Source organism: Periplaneta americana, chromosome 10 (assembly GCF_040183065.1).
Source record: "Periplaneta americana isolate PAMFEO1 chromosome 10, P.americana_PAMFEO1_priV1, whole genome shotgun sequence".
Taxonomy (NCBI): Eukaryota; Metazoa; Arthropoda; class Insecta; order Blattodea; family Blattidae; genus Periplaneta; species Periplaneta americana.
This window is the reverse complement of record NC_091126.1, coordinates 94,511,671-94,527,951: the sequence shown is the minus strand read 5'-3', so window position 1 is coordinate 94,527,951 and position 16,281 is coordinate 94,511,671. Positions and strand designations below refer to the sequence as shown.

Below are 16,281 nucleotides of genomic sequence, written 5' to 3'. Positions count from 1 at the left end.
TTCAGGCGTTAGAATCCTTTCCGTTGAAGGAAATGCCGCCACAAGAAAAAGCGCCTTTCAGTTGCATTCAGCGGTTTGTAAGTCGTCATTCATCATGGCTGTCATTTTGATCGCAAAGTACTTTGCAGTGTTAGAACTAGTAGTGAATGCGCTCAAATCCGATTCCTTGAATATCGTCAAAGCCTCGGAGCACACTCGACGCATTGTGGAAATGGTTAGGCACCCTGGAGAAGATGAAGAAAAAATCACCGACGAAGTATTAAAAGAAGGTAATGAAATCGCTGAGCAACGAGGACTAAATCTGAATATACCACGGATTGTTGGTAGGCAGCAGCACCCCAGCAACCATCCAGCAACAAATCCCTCGGAGTTCTGGAGAAGATAACTCCGTACCTGGATTCTATTATTTCTTCTTTAGTATTACTGTTTTCTACTGATAATACACCTGCCTTCGCATTGACATATCTACATCCTTCGCACATTTTATTCATGATAATCGATTAATCAAAGGAAAGGGCAGCTTCATTGTACGGCTTTTACCATTTGGAGGGCCTAGAAGCAGAGTTGGAACTTTGGTACAAAATATGGAAGGACAAGAAATTAAGTAGTGAAGATCTAAAAGACCCTGTCGTCTCCCAAGTCTTAAAGGAGACTGAGCCTTTCTTTCTGGCGACGAAAAAGGCTCTGCTGATCATAGACCTACTGCTAGCCGAGCCATGTAAAGTAGAGCACTCTTTCAGCAGTCTGCAAAGGATCAAGACATGGCTACGAAGCACTGTGGGACAGTACCGGTTAAACGGACTGGCTATGATCAATATATACACAGAAAATTTGTGTTCGACAATTTACGATTACTTTATTCAAACAGTAGTTGAAAAATTTTGCAATGTACTCAAGAAAATTACTTTTTCAATAATTATCAATTATTTGCAACTCTTCCATATTGTGAATTTTTCATCGTTTCATATTGTATTGTATTGTATTTGGCTATTCTATTCTATTAATAAATTAAAAATTAATGAAATATCAATACAAATGTTTATAGTTTATTATGTTTGCTTCTTTCCTGTAAGCTCTATAAAATTTTAAGCTGCCCTCTCTATCTTGTAAGCTGGCGACGCCCCTCGTTTTCTTACTTCATGAAATTAAACAATATTCACTTTGGATTAATAATTATTAACTACGGCTGGGTTTTCAACCGGTGGCAGTTAAACATAACAAGATATACATAAAACAGAAGAGATAAAACAGATAAATAAAACAAAAACAATGTAAAAATAAGCTACAGATCTGAACACGCATCGGTACATGTTATCTAAATAATAATGTGTACAAATCTAAATACTTAGGAAGACTAAATATAAAACTTTGCTGTCGTGGTCCATATTTTAAGGGACATTTCCGGTGTTTCTTTGGAGTGACTGAGGGGAACCACAAAAGACATCAGCTATGATTCCCGGGCTCGGAAAATCGAACCCAGAATTCCTGAGTTCAGGGCATTCTGTCCCCAGGGCTATCTAGCTGGCTGGCTTTACACTCGGCACGTTTTGGCCCATTGTGCGCCCTGTATATGGGATGATTGTCCAAGTCCGACATGTGGGCCGGGTAGCATTTGTGAATCCGTCTCAGACAACTAGGCCATTCTGCCTCAGCCCCTTGTAGAGCCAAACTCTGCTTCCCGGTCGAGTATCCTGATAAGCCCCATGAGCCCTGTGCCCCAAGCTCTTCCTGAACAGTCGACGCTGTCAGGTGGGCTATCCTGCCTCAGCCCCTGATAGAGCCAGGCCTCGTCCTCATACGAGTACCCTCATGAACCCTGGGGGCCCGGAGTCCCAAGCCCTTCCTCTATCAGCATGAGAAACCCGTACTGACCCCAGATCAGATTTTACCCCAGCCTATTTTTACTATTATAAAAATGATAGATGAAATGAAGGGGAGGTAAATAGTATTGGTGAAATTATAGAGGGAAACGGGAGTACCCCGAGAAAAATTCTTTTCAAAACAAATTCCATAACGACCTAGCCGGTGATCGAATCCGGACCGCCTGGATGAAAGAACAGCACGCTAGCGCTTGAATCACAGAAGCGCTCCGGGGCTATCACGCTCTGTAAATCTTAACACATATAAGCATAAATCAGATTTATAAATTTAGTCATACATGCATAGTGTAATTTTATTTAAAACAAGATATTGACAAGAAAATTATATTTGTTTATTGAAAAAGAAAGTTTGTTAGTAATGGGTTTAAAATATTTTGACGGTAGGCTATATATCGCTTATAATTCTACGCTAATTTTGAGCAATATTCTTAGGTGTGTTGCAGCCCAGGATTTAGACCACGCTGGTACGGCGCGAGATACACTACTGACTTACTTACTTACAAATGGCTTTTAAGGAACCCGCAGGTTCATTGCCGCCCTCACATAAGCCCGCCATCGGTCCCTATCCTCTGCAAGATTAATCTAGTCTCCATCATCATATCGCACCTCCCTCAAATCCATTTTAATATTATCTTCCCATCTACGTCTCGGTCTCCACAAAGGTCTTTTTCCCTCCGGGCTCCCAACTAACATCTATATACATTTCTGGATTCGCCCATACGTGCTACATGCCCTGCCTATCTCAAACGTCTGGATTTAATGTTCCTAATTATGTCAGGTGAAGAATACAATGCGTGCAGTTCTGCGTTGTGTAACTTTCTCCATTGTCCTGTAACTTCATCCCTTTTAGCCCCAAATATTTTCCTAAGAACCTTATTCTCAAATACCCTTAATCTCTGTTCCTCTCTCAAAGTGAGAGTCAAAGTTTCACAACCGTACAGAATAACCGGTATTATAACTGTTTTATAAATTCTAACTTTCAGATTTTTTGACAGCAGACTAGATGATAAAAGCTTCTCAACCGAATAACAGGCATTTCGCATATTTATTCTGCGTTTAATTTCCTCCCTAGTGTCACTTATATTTGTTACTGTTGCTCCAAGATATTTGAATTTTCCACTTCTTCGAAGGATAAATCTCCAATTTTTATATTTCCATTTCGTAGAATATTATGGTCGCGAGATATACTGTAATCATATACTTCTTCTTTTCGGGGTTTACTTCCAAACTTATCGCTTTACTTGCTTCAAGTAAAATTTCCGTGTTTTCCTTAATAGTTTCTGAATTTTCTCCTAACATATTCACGTCATCCGCATAGACAAGAAGCTGATGTAACCCGTTCAATTCGAAACCCTCTCTGTTATCCTGAAGTTTCCTAAAGACATATTCTAGAGCGAAGTTAAAATTTATACCAAAAATAAATATTACATTTTTTTTTTTTTTTACTTTTTGCGTTAATAATATTCGTTTTCGCAACTTAAAAGTCATCTCCACAGATTTTTTCTTCAGCTTATTTATACGCGCTTCAGCATTTATAGTCATATCGCGTATGTATGGTTTTTCTATTGTTATGCATTATAGACGGCTTTTGTTCACGTAAGCGATTTAGATGTTTTTGTTTTAATGTTTATGATATTGGTAATTAAGGCGATGGTGCAAGGGATTTTATACCGGGACCTCCAGAATGCGAGTCTCAACTACTGCGCTCGGTCTTTACAAATATGTAACACAAGTTATTGGGGTTATTAACACACTCAAGCGAAAGTTGTGTGGGCGTAGTGTAATGTGACAATTATCTGAATTAGGAACTCACAGAGCAGTTTCACTGTTTAAGACTAGCTATTATTATGAGTATTCTAAAAACACAGTGAAATGCTAATTCGCGTACTGCACAAAACACGTGTTTTCTAAATGGAACTACAAGCCTAGGTCTATGCCTAACTGAATTTCTAAAAGAATGACTCAGTAAGGAGCAGTCAGTGGGTCAAGAGCTAGCTCGATACCCGGCCAGGTTCTGATGGACAACACAGACGTTACACTGTTTTACTAGGGGTACTGCCGTTTACCTCCATCATTCCATCAATACTTTCCACTTCCCTTCATTTCATCTATCATCTGCAATAGTTAAAAATAAATTGGGGTAAAGGCTTGGGTCGTACGAATTTCCAATCCTAATATAGGAAGTGCTTGGGATTATGGCTCTGGAGATTTTCAGGTACTCGTCTGGAGATGTGACCTGGCTCTGTCACACTGCGGTAGGATGGTCTCCTGTCAGCATCGTATTCACGAATGCCATCCGGGCCACATGTCAGACGTGGACAATCGTCGCATATGTAGGGCCTACAATGGGCAAATGTACGCAAAACTAACTTCATGACACACCGCTACACAGTTTTCAGGGAGAAAGTTAAAATATTAGTTCAAAATTCGTAATGTAAGGAGCATGTTACAAACCGTTTTCTAATAGGATGGCAACAAAGTCCTCATTGATTTCTGCCCGCTTGTTTCCCAAAAAGTTACAGGTAATTTCTAGGAAAGCTTATAATAATAATAATAGTAATAATAATAATAATAATAGTAATAATAATAATAATAATAATAATAATAATAATAATAATTATTATTATTATTATTATTATTATTATTATTATTATTATTATTATTATTATTATCAGCAGTAGCATCAGCATCAACTTCATTATTATGGGAATAGCCGAGCCACAATTTACACGGAAAAATTATACAACCTAATCTAACGTGATGTAATGAATGTTTGATTTGGGCTATAATTAATTCAATTGAAGCAGCCAGTGAAACAAGGGCACATGTCCAAATTTTGCCGAAATTAGTTTTTGAGTGAAATTTACTCTTAAAGGCAAGGGGCACATTATGCACTACTAAAATGACCGATAGCCTATCCATGTCCGTTACCATATTACAGTGGCTTAAAAATTTCAATCCATGGAACAAGGTCCGATGTCCGGGACTCCGGACATTATTGTATTGGTCGAGCTACGAGTATGATTCTGAGTGTCTCATAGAGGCGCTGCAAGTGGAAAAAGTGGAAATCCCAAGTGAATGGATTGAACTTGTTAAACGTCACTTCCAAGTTGTTGAAATGACACACATTGATTTCAAAGACTTTGATAGGTTTTCCCGCAGTTTTTCAAGAAAAGCGCATCTCAAATGGTGACGTGTTTCAGGTATCAAAATTCAAAAATTTTCAATACCAACATTTGCACAAACACCAGGTAGAGGTCAATAAATTATTGAGCGGAATGTTCATGAGCAGCTTCAATCTCCTTAAGAAAAACGTTACTCCCAACCTCAATGTACCACAGCTGTATCACTGGCAGTTTCCCGTTAAATGTGCAAAGGTACGTGATGTAGGCCTATCTGAACTCCTGAAATATCTGTCAGAGAATGTACAACAGTACTTGCAGAGGAGGGTGAGGAAGGTAGCAGAACTCAGAATGATGGCAGTGACTAAGGACAGAAGGCAGTTTCTCATTACATTGAAATAGTTTTTTTATTATAAGTATTATTATTAATCATACTGATGTTATATCCTGTTTTTCCAGATAATTAGCTTAAGTGACGTGTGCATTCTGAAAATACAACTTATTCAATAAATAAAATTCACTATTTCAGGTTTTGTCCTTGTCTTTTACACTTGCGTAGTAAAACAATGTAATAACGACCGAAGTCCCCCACTTATCATTCTATTTATTACCCATACTATTAAACTCACACGTGAGTGTTCATTATCAGAGTGGTGCACTATGACCTACAACGGTGCAAATTTTTGTTGGTGTTGGTTTAATGATTTAGGAGATGTGATGTTTTATTCGTCTCCTGAAAAATTTACTTCTCTGGACTTCGGTTCTTATTCCACTGACCGATTCAATTTTATTTTTATCACTTAATTATTAGTCACTCAATAGCAAATCACCCCCAGTGTTTCAATATCCCCCACAAAACATTTAAATAAACATTGCGTAATGGATATACTCCTTTCTTCTCACTGCTAAAATCCACTTCCTCCGTCTGTCTGTTTCTCATTGACGATTAGGAAATGAAATGAAATTTAATTTCAGTTCCTTCAGTGTTGTTGTTGTTGTTTTTTTGCAATTCACTACACAACAATTTCGCTGTGATTTATACATTTTTTCGCAGACTCCAATGACGATGGTTATCCAATTTTCCGGCTCCCATACACTGTTGTGAAGGTCATTATTTTTCTTTAAATGAGAATTTGTTACCTCTACTTTTCCATTTTCAGAACAAACAACAATGCCCGTACAACCTTCTAGTCCACCGCTGTGGCGTAACGGTTAGCACATCTGACCGTGAAACGAGCGGTCCCGGTTTCAAATCCTGTTTAAGACAAGTTACCTGGTTGAGATTTTACCGAGGTTTTCCCTCAACTTTCAGCGTTGGATCTCGGATTCATTTCGCCATCATAATTACAATTCCCCTATTTCTTCTTTCTTCATCTCCGTTTTTTCCTAGGTCTCCGTGTGTATGTGGTCAGTCGTTAGTGGTAGCGCTATGCTTCGTGGGCCCTCCACTGGGCTTGTAGTAACTCGTGGGACCAGGGTTGAAGCATCGCGGTGAGGTGGGCTCTCCACTGCACTCACCTCACGATAATTCGTGGGACTGGGATTGAGGAACCGTAGTGAGGGCTAAGTGGAATGATAAAGGGGTGATGTAGGCTGTAGGGGAGGTCGGTGGCGGCGCGCAAGGGGTTCTGTAGCATGGGGTCTTAGGGCATGCATACCATTCTAGCCTGGGTGGTAAAATGAGCCCACCCGACCGGCCTGTGTGCGATGACAGTCCGAATCCGTGCCCTCCCATAAAGTGGGGTTAATAGATTCTTGGGCTGCAGTTAATAATTTTAAACCTGCAAAGATTATCCATTTGTAATTGTTATAGTGAATTGAAATGAGGAAGAGTTTCATATTATCTTATAATTCTTTGATACGTGTGGAGCTGAAAACTTGTCTTGATCTCCTAATTTGTATCCAAAGCTAAACTTGTAAGATGTTTTTATAATTGGGATCATATTTTTATTTCGGAAGCTAGCACAATCTGACCACAAATATAACAAAGCCTTAAAATTGTTTACTCACTTGCATGGCATTTTCGACAATAATGATTACAAACAGGTATTTTATTGTCTTTACACCATGTGGGAAATTTACTTAGTTATCCCATATGAAAAATTATTACTAAATATCAAACTAATGGACTAAAAAATAATATTTGTGTTCAAGAAACACTTCAAATACAACTAAATAAATAATAAAACATTGCTATCCTCGTCTGGGAGTCTCTTCCGATTTATAATGAAGAACAAGATGCGTGGTGTCTAGGAATGTTTACATTCATCTGTTATAACTCCGAAGAACTTGACTACTGAGAACTTTCAAAGTTTTAGCCATATATCATACTAGCGAAATAAGAACCAAATAATCTTCAAAGTCATTTTTGTATTCAGGGACTCAAAATGTACTAAAAGTCTTACATTTCACTTATGTCGCAATTTTATTGTTGACCAGTGATATAGATGGTATGAACATGGCTACCTATTACACATTACAAATCTGAAGTAAACTGGCTGGATAGCTGAATTTTACACACTGTAAATTAAAACACAAATCGATTTAATTTTGGTTAAGTTTTAAAAATATGTATTCCCTCAGTATTTGCAGAATGGTTGTGAACTTGTCTACGTTGTTGGTCTTACAGTATAGGCCCTAATATGTTGAACTTACTACAGGTAGCGAGGTAGCCGATGTATAGGTGTTTTCTTCTGTGTCTATCGTATTGGGAATGGTTGCTCTTCTGCGTCTCCACTACTGAAATGCCTACTATTTTATTGTCCGATTACTATTATTGTTTAATGCTAGCACTGGTTGGTAGGCCTGAAGTTGAATACCTACGGTTCACTGTTCACTGTTCACTGTTTGTTCACTATATTTCAGTCGTTATTAGGAACTTTCCCCAATATACGAATGAATGGACGAATTTAATGCAATTAAGCCATATTTTTAATAGACTGGCTGGCTGGATTTACGAGGGCTGGACCCGTATACTTGGCACGCTTTGGCCCATTGTGCGTCCTGTATATGCGCCGATTGTCCAAGTACGACAGATGGCCTGGGTGGAATTCGTCTATTCCATAGATGTCTGTCCAATTGTAACTCGTACGAGGTAACCCCTGGCGCAAGCAACCCGCGGCGCATATTCGTTTTTCCTATTTTATATGGAAAGTTATTGACCTTAGCAGAGCATGCTTGACGTGCAATAGCTCCTCGTTCTATAGGCGTTTGGACACCCATGGTCTATCCGATGCTGACATGTGGACCATCCTGTCTGAGCCCCTGATCGAGCTAGGTCTCGTTGTGCGGACGAGTAGCCTGATAAGCCCCAGGAGCCCGGAGCCCGAAGCCCTTCCTGTCATCGTCGGCTGGCAGGTGGGCCATTCTGACTCACAAGCAAACATTCTCATGGAGGCAGACAAATTTTTTTTTCTTCCACCATGTTAATACTGTCAAAACAAGTGCGTACACAAATTTTGACCACTCGATCGCAATTACGACTGCCCTAAAAATAGTTTTCCCTGGAGGCGTTTACAGAAAGAAAACAATTTCATTGGAAAAAAATTATTGAAAAAATTAAGTTCTCTCAGCAACTGTTGAGCTATTTTTAAACATACTCACCATCGGAATTGAGACATTTGTCATACCATGGAATCCACAAAGAGGTGCACACGGCTATCACACACTGGTTCCGATCCCAGACGTCAGACTTCTACGGCACAGGGATACAAAATTTGATCTCATGGTATGACAAATGTCTTAATTCCGGTGGGGAATATGTTGAAAAATACTTCAACAATTGCTGTATCTGTTCGATAAATCTCTCCATGAAATTGTGTTTTCTTTCTGTAAACGGCCCCAGGGAAACTTACTTTTACGGCCCTCGTAATTGTGCTCGAGTGGCCAAAATTTATATAAGCATTTGTTTTGACATTATTAACATGGTGAAAGAAAGAAAATAACTTTTTATCTGCCCCCATGAGAATCTTTGTTTGTCAGCCCTTGGTAGGGCCAGGTCCCGTTGTGCGAACGAGTAGCCTGATAAGTCCCAGGGACTCAGAACTTCAAGCCCTTCTTGTATCAGGATCGGAAACCCGTACTATCTCGAAAATTTACCCTAGACTATTTTTACTGCTACAGAAGATACAGTAGATGAAATGAGGAGAAATTGGAGAGAGTGGGTGGAATGATAGAAGGAAACGGGAATATCCCGAGAAAAACCCTATGTAACGTCTGCTTTGCTCACCACAAATTCCATAACGATATGATCGGATATCGAACTCGGTCCGCCTGGATGGAAAAGTAACGCACTAACACAGGAGCCTCAGACGAGACTTTAATAGATTGAATCAACATCGGTTTTCATGCCGTTTTGTCGGATGTATATCATTGACAATATGTTGAAGGTTACATGTTCATATTTGTGATTTAGAAACTCATTCTCATAACTTGCCTTTGCAGCATAGTGGTTAAGGTACTATCTCGCGAATTCAAGGGTCGAGGTCAGTAGCGGCCCGCGGTTATAATGGTTGGCAGTTCTGCATGAAAAATAGTGTATTTAGCAAACGCATGCTGTTTATTGCATCTAAATCGGATAACGCGTGTAATTACAGTCCCTTCTCGAAGTTGTACTCCAACAATCCGTGCGCCCTGCCCACCCCGTGCGCTACACCTCTCCCACCTGGCACAACTAGTCACCTAGTGGAGATATGCCCCTCATGTTGATACCTGAATGAACAACCATCAGGAACTTTTTATCGTTCGAACGCTTTTAACTCCTACCGAATTTCTTTACGTCAACTTTTCTAGCCTACACCCGTACCGGCAGACGGAATTATAAAACAGAGAGCTGGGAGTTCCTACAGATTTGCAATAAAGTATCGTAACTTGACCAGTTTGTGAACATGTTTGTTGCATTATTAAATTTAATTCCTTGGCAAGAAATGAGCTGTGGGACACAATAAAAAATTCTCCGTGTTTCCCACTCATTACGTTAGCCCCGCCATTAACCAGCACAATTAATTCATGTGGTGCAATTATGACTGAATTATGACCGTTAAGCCTACATTCCGTTAAGATAGTTTGCACCAAACTTTCAGCTTTTGGTGGCAGTGAAGAGAAATTTCCAATAATTTTATTGCTATCCAGCAATTAATTTTGAATTGTTTTCGTAGTTCCTTTCAATTGTGACGAGCCCTATAAATGATCTTTGGAAGTTTAATCTAAATGTGGAGTAAAATCAGTCAAACCACGAAATATACCGCGGTTTGTTGAATCTCCTGATTCAGCAAGTCCTCGCATCGCTAATTCAAATGCGGCACAGAATTTCACACAGTTAATTATTTTAGATAGACCATATCTCTTTTTAGAAACATTTCCTTCTTGTTTCTGAATGTTAATCCAATACGCAGAATCAAACTGTGTTAGAATATTTTAATATCGTTAACAGTGACAAATCTGTTTGACTTGAAATGAGTTTTCGAATTTTCATGCTCTTATAGTTTTTTAAGTCAAATTAACTAAATCCTTTACTCCGGTCTTTGTCCATGTATTTTCTCCTCTAAACAGAATACACGGGTGGGGGAGAAAGCGTTTTCATGATCGCAGCAAAAAACCAATCGTTTCCATTACACATTTCGGTATTAAAATGACTAGTAGGCTACATGATTTCTTGGACTTTTTCCAGAAATTTCCAAGTTTAAATTTGGTGTAGGATGTCCTAATTTCTTAAGTTAACGTGCAATTTCTCTTTTAATTTCGAAAAGGCTTGGTCGATTAGATTTTCATTTCATTCATTTTTAATATAAAATATTTTCTTAGACACACTGACTAATCATCACACCACCCACAGTACTATAATACACTGGAACTGTAATGATATACAGTAGTCTAGAAACCTGTGTTCTAACGCAGGTCATAAAGAGATGAGGGTGTTGACGGTTCTTTTATATACTCGAACAGATCTGCTTCGGTTGCAGCTCTAATGCAGTCTTATGGGACGGTGAAGAAAACCAGTTTTCTGCTGCCGACTACCCTACGTTGAGCTTCAGGAACTGCCGAGCACAGATCCGAAAAGTACACTACAGATAAAATTCTCCAGCAGTTCAAGGCTCCTACAGACAGTAAAATCTCGAATCGAAGGAGAATGAATTGGAAAAATAAATGAAACAATGAACTAGATTACATGAAAGCACATTTTCCATTTTTAATTTTACAGGTCCATTTAAATGGCGGTTCTGCAGCTCTGCAGTTCTTATTGTAGAGCCGCCACTGGTCGAGGTTCAATTCTCTTTTCGAGAAAAGATAAGTAATTCATATCCTAAATGTAATACAATGTACGTACCTTGCACTTTGCTTATGAATGATGAATGTAAAATAGTGTATGAAATAAATTATAGTATAAATGAAAAAAATATATATTATAGGAAAGAGGAGAGAGAAGAGTCGTACCGTTTTTGAGTCACTTCACCTGTGGTGCCATTCGAAATATTCGCCGCTGAGGTATTGCGCACTTGTTCCCTTTTTTCGAAAACCGTTCCTTGAATATGGGAAAAGGTTTGTTGATAAGAAAGTACACGTCTTTAGAGTAATTAAAACAGTAAGTGTTTCACAGGACATGACTAAGTGGTCGGGTGATTAGGCAAGAGACAGCGCGTGTAAAGGCTCGGGTTTGAGTCTGGAGAGGGTCCATCTTTATTTAAACTGTTCTTTAACCTTAAATATCATTTTTTCGGTGTTTTGCGAGTGTCTTACTCAATATGCCCATTATTATAATTATACACAAAAATTCGCGCGATTTATAGCGCGTGTATAAGAGATCTATGAATCAATTTAACTTAATTCGCTCCAGCCAGACGAGATGTCATCGCGTTCGCTATAGACCTATGGTTTGAAGGAAACAGCGGATTTACTGTGCTTCAGAATTATTGATGTGAGCGTTCGTTCGAGAGTGCTTGTTCTCACTGATGCTGATTTGAATGCTTCTGACAAATTATGTTGTTGATCGATCCACGGCTAGAAGATGGATTTAGACGTTATAGATTTTATGGAGAGTTTGCGAAATGACCAATTCCTGGTACAGCCAACGTCAGCGTTTTTAGCGCATGTTCTTGAGTAAAAAGCCAGTGAGTGAGCATTTGTTGCCAGTACAGCTGAGAACGCTACCACCCAATACGTCACGTCAGTAATCTGCCCATCACTGTTGTCAGTCTTATTTCCTACTGAAGGCGTCAAAGTCGAGACATTCGCACTTTGCGTTTCTGGGGTGTGTCCTTATGTACACTATCCAGTCAGTGACATTTGTTATCATTTCGACTGAGAGTGTATTACTTCCTAAACAGATGGGACGTCAGCAATCCATCAATCACAGTTGTCAGATTTCTCGCCTACAGACTGTGGCGAAGATAAAGTACTTGCTCTCAATGTTCCCATTACTTATTTCACACGCCAGAAACGATGGCTTTGGTTATAGATCGTGAGTTTCTCCAGGGAGACAAGACGCGGCCTTAGTCAGGGCGGCGCGCGGAAATCTTTTCTCGTCTGGCCAGGAGTTAAAGGAATCGTCTCATTTCCTTGGGTCGTCCAGAACAGCTCGAAAACGATTAAGAAGACGTGAAATCGGGTATCTTCGTGCATTAACAAAATAACCTTTGTTTGACGAGTAAGCCGTGGATCGACTACCAATTGTGTGTGGCGGGAAAACAGAGACTGGAGAAGAGTAATTTTCTCTGTCCAAGTCACAATCTCAACTAGAGACAATGGTCCTGTTCGTGTATATCACATCAAAGGGCAACGATATGATTCACGTTGGACACTCGTATTAGCGTACGTTTTTTGGGCTGGATGTCTTAATCCTTGGTTTTTCTGAACCGATGCATGCGAGATGCTAGGTACGAGTCCCACCTCGCACAAATCCGGACTACACGAGAGATAGTGAGTGGTTTCTATAGCTGCGAGGTGCGCAGAACTCGCATCTCACTATCTCTCGTGTAGTCCGGATTTGTGCGAGGCAGGCCTCGTATCTCGCATCTCGTATGCGTCGGTTCAGAGAAACCAAAGCTTTATACAGACATAGGAACGTTAGACTGTATCCACGATAATTTGAAACCGACGTGATGTGAACATTTTGCGGAAAACATAGGCTATTGGTTCCTGAATACCGATTTTGTTATCCCGAAGGACTAATTGTATTCCAGCAGGATAACCACCCGGTTCATACTTGCCAGAGGATTCAGAGATAGTTTCCGAGAAGGAGTGATATTACATGCATTCCATGATCTTTAAAGTCACCAGATTTTAATCCTGTGAAACACGTTTCGTTTATTCTTAAGAGGACGCTGCGGTCAACTTAGCCCGACCCACCTCCGACAACTATGGATACTCCGTGGGATGACTTTGCTACGTAAGAGGGAATTGGCATAGGAGGACCTTTTCCATGGCGTTGTTCTATCCATGCCTCGGGAGATATATGTATTTAAACGAGTGAATAGTGTATGAAAGAAGTACCTATCCTCTTTGTATTATGATTGATTTATTTTTCCAAGGAAAGTCAGAACAATAAATTATCAGACTTCCGAATTTATATATTGAGTGAGAGAGTTACCGTTAAAAAATATAGACCTATGAAATAATTCCCACATACACAAAAGTAAGGGCTTTTCAAAAGAGTCTTATTGTATCCAAATTATAAAGAAGACAGATGTAAAATTCGAATGAAATTGAATTGAATTGAAAGAGGAGAAGTGGGAGGATAAATTTAAAAGATACGCAAAACGCGTCCTTGCAAAGGTTTCGGGGCTGAAAGAAACTGAATATGTGAGCTCCAAGCCTGTTGGCCACTTGTCTCACTCCGGGTTATGCTGCTCCACTGAAGGAGCTCTAGAAAATTTTGAAGGGGAAAAGTCGAAAGTGGACGTAACCTCTTAGGTACCACATACGCGAGGTGAGGGAAATATGATCAAAGTGATTACGGGACAGGACGAGGAAGAAATGGCGGTAGGTGTAAGTCTGCACATTGAAAGGAACTTTGTCATTTTGCAGTGCAGGTGGAGTCGAGAAAACATTTGTTTGCTGTAAAATAACTCTTAACACACAATATATCATTTAACAACTCTACGCTCTACCAAGGAGTTATAGCCGGGATACAAATGTTTCAATGTGTGCACAAACCAAGTGCTCCTACCTGTCAGCCTGGAATGGGGAATGTCATATTTCTTGTGTCTATTGAAGAGTGTGGATCTTCTCCTTGAAGTACGGTTTACTCTAAAGAATATAATATATCACTATTCTATTCCTACTGCGTTGGCGTATTTCCTGGTAAACTTAAAGTGTAAAATGACCAACACCCTCTGTCACGGTCCGCGTTATCTAATAGTGGATGTAAAAGAATAACATCATGTGTAACGCAAGAATGGAAGCGCTATGTTTTGTGTGTTTGCACACAATAATACCTATGTAGCTTGCGTCGGTGATGAAATACTGCAGTTTGAAACTAAGCAAAGATTAAACTACAGTCATCTGACGTGCAATTTGTCATAGACCACATAAACAGTGCGTTAGGACTTAATCTGAACGCGAGTAATCTATGTATCCACAACTGTAAATAATTATTTTGATGCAAATTTGAGTTAGCATCTTTCCCACTATTTCTCTGGCGTGGAGGGAGAGGTAAAAAAAGACAATAGATAGAACAGTAACACATTACGAGGTACAGTATATCTTGAGCGATAGCGACGGTTAGATTGGAAGTGGGTGGTTCTTACATCACATGTTTTAAACAGATTTCTACACTTTAGACACAATCTAGCAGTCGTATCAGATGTGGTATGTAATCAATGTGAGTTGCCGTATAGAAGCGCCTGTTCTTACTTTAATTCTTAAGTCCACTGGCTTCACTCAGACCTCAAGAAAAGCCTACACGGCGAAATGTGTATCAATGCATTTGTGGTTGATTTATGGAATGACTAGGCCTATACATTTTGCAACAAAATGTTGTATTAAAGGAAGGGTGAAATGCAGATGATAAGACTTATGTAAAACAGACTTTTTAGTTCGTATATAACGTTAATACAGAGTGCGTCAAAAACACCCGACGGTTTTTGCAATGCAATACAAATCATACCCGCTGAATGTCGCTGCTGTAGTGGGTGCCTTTGTGTTGTGTACGTTTTGGAGTTTGAGATGGAACGTTGGTCTACTGAACACCGCATTGCTGCGTTAGAGTTGTTTATCAAAACAGAGTACGTTGCTGCTACGCAGCGTGGGTTCGACTGCAGTTTGATACACGTCATGCACCTAGCCGTAATGCCTTGGTATTGTGGGTACGTTAATCATGTCCGATGAAGCACACTTCCACCTCAATGGATATGTAAACAAGCAGAATTACCGATACTGGGCTCCCAACAATCCTCAGGAACTGCATGAACGCCCACTGCACAGTGAAAAGGTGACAGTCTGGTGCGGAATTTGTTCGGATAGCATCATTGGGCCTTATTTTTTTCGAGAATGAGGAAGGCAAAAACAGTTACCAAATTCCGAGCGTTACATGAATATGCTGGAAACGCTTTCTCCGAGTTTCGTTCGTGGTCATCGTGAGTGGTGGTTCCAGCAAGATGGAGGAACAGCTCACACAGCTAGGATCTCCAGGGCCATTCTTAGAAGATTGTCATGCAAACGAAGAGCGACAGCATGTCGCCGAGTTGACCGCCTGGGACTACGACGCATTGCTTCCCGAATCCGTTCCACATTTGCAGGTGTACGAGCCGAACTAGGACGTCCTGGTGGCTTAGTATCCTTTATTGACCCCTCTGTACGCCATTTTGCTACCCACAATATCAAGGTATTGCAACTAGGTGCATGACGTGTATCAAACTGCAGTCGAACCCACGCTGCGTAGCAGTAACGGACTCTGTTTTGATAAACAACTCTACCGCAGCAATGCAATGTTCAATAGATCAACGTTCCACCACAGTCTAGTATATACAGTCGCGAAACTCAATACGTAGTAAATATGCAAACATTAGATAGTTGCTCACCACTAGGAACGCTAATATCGCCTCATTACAGGCAATGCAAAATAGAACCGTCACAGTCTATTGTTTCTAGCACCCTCAAAACTCAAGCTTCGTGACTGTATATAGTAGACTGTGGTTCCACTTCAACTGAACTTCAAAACGTACATAACACAAGAACACCCACTATAGCAGCGAAATTCAACGGCTATGATTTGTATTGCTTTGCAAAAACCGTCTGGTATTTTGACGCACTCTGTATAAGGCCTACAGTAAGTTTTTTTTTGA

The 16,281-nt window shown here is 39.9% G+C and overlaps 1 protein-coding gene across 5 annotated transcripts in view; it reads right to left on the bottom strand.

Annotated features, from left to right (window-relative positions):
* LOC138707899 (galactosylgalactosylxylosylprotein 3-beta-glucuronosyltransferase P-like) overlaps positions 1-16,281 on the bottom strand; it is a 697,107-nt gene that overhangs the window by 25,334 nt on the left and 655,492 nt on the right. The gene's annotated exons all lie outside the window — the stretch shown is intronic.